The following is a 4,562-nucleotide window of genomic DNA, read 5'->3' on the forward strand; positions in this document are numbered from 1 at the left end:
CCGGGTTTGGAAAGAGTCCTTATGGAAATTATATTTCCTTTTCACACTAGTAGAAAAACATTAATTTGCGGCTCATCATTTGAGGCGTTTTTGTCAAACAGCAGCAAATAGGTTTCACTATTTTCCTTTCTTTAAAAAAACATAAATCTATTTGAGGCGTTTCTTAAAAAAAATGCCGCAAATAACTCATTTGAGGCGTTTTTCCTAATAACCGCCTCAAATAAGAGGGCCTTTTTTTATTTAAAAAAAAAAGGAATAAAAGGCAACCCTCGGTCCTTCACTACTCCATTACTTCTCCCGTCCTCCTTCATTACTAACCTACCCCCTTCAATAATCACTATCTCACTATACCCAACCCTCAAACGCTAAAACATAGCAAATCGCCCACTCTGCTCCATCGCCACCGTTGGCCAGATGCACGTTCGCCATCCGATTTCGTTGCCAGGTTGGTTCCTCCTTCATAATTGGTACAATTCGTCCCTAATTTCATTTAAATTAGTTAAAATTTAAGGGTAGTTTGATTATTTTGCTTATACGATGTTATTGTCGTTACTTAATTCCATAAATGTAGTATTAGTTTCCGATGTTTGATGTTTTAGAACTAAATTGATTAGATTATATGATTAGGGTTGATCCAAATCAGGTTTTTTATGTTTATTCTTTCAATTCTAGAAAATCATATCTGGTAATTTTATTTTTATATTATTTCGGCTAGATCTGGGTTTGGTTGGGGTTTTGTGGTAGTTTGAATCTAGGTTCAGGCCTAATTGTGCTGTATGAAGGCGAACTAGATGTTTTACGCAATCTTGTACTTCTCGTGGGTGAGATTATGACAACATCGGATATATTAGTTGTAGGTGAAATAGGTTCATTTGGCAAGAGTATAGGGGACATAGGTCAGAGTGTTTTGAGAGAGACGGGTATAAACGTATAGTTGTACAGTTGTAACAACTTGTAAGACTGAGTTGAGAAAATAATTAGGAGTAAATATTTAGTAAAGTTAGTAATTATTGTTAACTTGGGTCATGTATTATTAGTCACTAACAAAATATAAGGGTATATGAATGAGATTTAGAAATGATAAGGGTATATGGTAGAGACTTGAAAAATATAAGCTATATGGTAGAAATTTGAAAAACACAAGGGTATATCGTAGAAAAACCATTTTTTTTGTGTGATGATTGATTAATTATGTTTTTTTTTTATTGTCAAGTTTGTTTCTTTTATTTCTTGATCTAGGGTTTCGATTTTTGTGGGAAAAAATGATTTATTGTTTGCTTTTATCTTTTAACTTACCCTTGTCATTAATAATTTTATTCTAGGTTTTTGATTGCAGGCAAGAAAAGTTCACTCATGTATAAAACATGAAGATTCCTAAGCTGCTGAAAATTCAGGTAATTATGTTGGTTAACTTATTGATTTAGTTACTATCAGCAAAAGATTAGTAATGAACTAGTTGCAAATGAAATATGAATTGTGATATGTTTTGATAATTTATGCTCTATGTTTTAAGGTAGGTAACTTTATGTGCTATATGGGTAAATATGAATTTGAAGCAATTGTTATTCTTTTTGTGCTATAGTGGAATTCATTTCCTCTCTATGTCGATAACTACATTATTAGAAACCATGCATGTTATATGGTTATGTGAGACAACTAATGTCATTAAAAGACTACTTTTGATTGTTGTTTTGAATACACTTCTACTCCCACCTTTCAGAATGCGTTTGATGGTTCTGATTGGAGGATAAGAAGTCAATCTTATTCATTTCCTCACTAGTGCTCATTTTGCGCTACTGTTTCAAGTATTGTGCAGTATTTAGCTTTAATATTACTTCATAATTTCCTTTTAATCAGGATGAAGTTGCACGAGAAATTAGATTAAGGGATATAGTGACCTCTTTGGGACCTGCATATACTAAACTAGGACAAGGTAATTTGCGTTCCTTTACTGTATAACTACTTCGTATAATCTTTTACCATCTGCATCTTTATTCGTGACACCAATGTCAGCTATTAACTTATCAGTTTAATGATTCCCCTTTTTTTGAATTGGGTAACAACATAATGGTTTGAACTTTTCTCAAGTTTTGCAGGATGTTATTGCTGCCTATACAGTGGTACAAATGTTTCAGAATCTGACGTGAGAACATATCTAAAGGTCTCCCTTGGCTGATTGTGCTTACTCTCAGTGAATAATTTGTTTGCATTTTTTTAGTATTGACAAGCGTTTGGAAGATTTTTTTTCCTAAATTATTCTAGATCATTGTTTCAGGTGAGACCATATTTTTGATCGTACAATGCGATGTCTCAAAAGGCCAACTTATTTGAGGTAATATAAGTAGTTCTAAGAGATGGAGAGTTGGTGTATGTATGTGTCCCAATATAGAGAAGGCCACTTTAGAGACAATTTATGTTATCATGACTATGCTCGGCAAAGTGTCATAACTCTTTTCAGAGGACTTGTTAAAATTGAAATGACATCCGACTTTTTGTAGGTCACAGATATAGTGTAGTCCTTCCTGAAAAGCTGCAAACAGGAAAGTGGAACGTATACAGGTTTGCTATCCTGAGTCCTCTTGTGTGTGTGTGTCTGCTTTTGTTGGTCTTCATATTCCTTTTTTTTTATGAACACCTGGCTTTGTCGTACTTCTGAGTAGGTTTGCTCGGTCTCCACTGACGCTGGTTACAAGATTCCCAACCATCCTGAGATCGGGACACTGCGGCATGATAACTGTGTAATATTCTGTCTAGTCTTTATTTTAAGGATGTGGTATATCTATTTCAGTAAACATGTCAACATCTATTAAGTTGTGCAAAATTTTGGATCTGCTATTCGGAATTTTGGGCTCTCTAAAGTAAGTCTATTCTTCTATTTTATTCCCAGGGGTCTTCGTTTAGAAAAGTGTACCTCGGGTGTTCTTAAACACCGGGTTGCCAAAACGCCTCGGGGCATCTTAGGTGTGTCTTATGTACAAGGCGCAGCTAGCAATGCACAGTTGCACACAATTATGCACTTTACATATCATGTTCTTAATATTCTTTTATCGCGTCATTCGCGTTGCCTCGCTATCCCTAGCTTTTGCTTCTTTACATGTTAGCCCTCTTTAAAATTTGTATTAATCGCAGCTTCATTTGAATTTCTGAAGAAATCAGTTAGTTACACCACATTAACGAACATACTAAACATCAAACATGTGAATACATGTGATATGTGAAAATTCTTCTCTTAGTAATGAGCGACTTATGTTTTAAAAACCTGGCGAAATGTTTTTGCAATGTGATAATAGTTCACGATGTATTCGGTTTCATATATTTTTTTTTTTTTTGTGGAAGTGTTTTCTAGGAACCAAGGGACTTAAAAGACATACTTCTTCACACTTGAATTCAGAACTCAGTGTAGCTTGTCAGTTATGATGGTTTGTACTAATCATATGCATGTTTTTTGTGCCTAATATCAGGATCCTCAAAGATTGGGAAGCGTAAACAAACATCAATGAGAACTATGAACTCTGGACGGAGGGAAAAGGCAAAACCTAATGCAACTGCTTTGAAAGAACCCACAAATCAGAAGAGGAGAGTGGAAGATGCTTCACCTTCACCAAGCAACGTCATAGAGCAGCTACGTCAGCAGAGTTTTTATGGTGATTGCTTATTCCTCGAAATAATTATATCATGTGGCCATTTAGTATGTCGACAGTTTTATCATTTTGAGCTGTGAACATTTGGAGAGTTGATGTAGGAGATGATTTGTTGAATGAAGCAATCCTATAGCCGTAGTAATGTAGTATACTATGGAATTAGTGGCTGTCTTTAAGTTTTACAAGCTTTGAGATTAGAATCAAACTTGAGTTACTTCGTTTTGTATTCTAGTGCCATTGTAATTAGTTTTTGAGTATTCTATATTTGTATGTAATTTCTATTTGATGTATTAATTTAGAATAATTACAAAACTCATGTAAGATTGTCTTGTGGAAAAATATATTTGAGAGTTCTTATATTTAAATAATTTGTTTGAACCATTTCTTTTGTAAAAAAAAAAAAAAAAAAAAAAAAAATTTTTTTTTTTTTATTATGTATTTGCGGCGTTTTTTTAAAAAAACGCCTCAAATAGCGCTATTTATTTGCTGCGTTTTTTGAAAAAAACGCCGCAAATAGCTATTTATTTGCTGCGTTTTAAAAACGCCGCAAATAACTTTTCTATTTGCGGCCCCCTCATTTGCTGCTACATGAAAAACGCCGCAAAAGGTCCCTTTTTTGGAGCCGCAAATAAATATTTTTGTACTAGTGTCATATTCGAGATAGGACATAACTAGGGTTCTTACCCTATAAATAGCCAAGGAAGCGAATCAAGAAAAGGAGAATCAATTCAACACACACCACATTCATACATCAACATTCAAGATCACATCTCAACATATAATATACGTTCGTCCAAGATCTTGCAGGCCTGACGCCTAGGGCCAGCAGGATTAGCTTTGTGCCACAATTATAATCATCCTCATATTCATATAGTGCAATACTTGGCAGGGTACCGTCCCTCCCGCGGTTGTTCCCACATT

At 34.5% G+C, this 4,562-nt stretch overlaps 1 long non-coding RNA gene across 3 annotated transcripts; it reads left to right on the plus strand.

Annotated features, from left to right (window-relative positions):
- The first annotated feature begins 320 nt into the window (after positions 1–320).
- LOC141599219 (uncharacterized) lies at positions 321–4,004 on the plus strand. Of its 3 annotated transcripts, none has more exons than XR_012523764.1 (8): positions 321–445; positions 1,323–1,394; positions 1,858–1,933; positions 2,089–2,161; positions 2,276–2,332; positions 2,499–2,559; positions 2,661–2,736; positions 3,462–4,004. It is a non-coding gene; the product is annotated as an uncharacterized LOC141599219 (long non-coding RNA). The 3 variants fall into 3 exon arrangements; XR_012523765.1 differs by having other exon boundaries at positions 2,097–2,161; XR_012523766.1 differs by lacking the exon at positions 2,276–2,332.
- The last annotated feature ends 558 nt before the right edge of the window (positions 4,005–4,562 follow it).

Source organism: Silene latifolia, chromosome 9, assembly GCF_048544455.1.
Source record: "Silene latifolia isolate original U9 population chromosome 9, ASM4854445v1, whole genome shotgun sequence".
Classification (NCBI taxonomy): Eukaryota; Viridiplantae; Streptophyta; class Magnoliopsida; order Caryophyllales; family Caryophyllaceae; genus Silene; species Silene latifolia.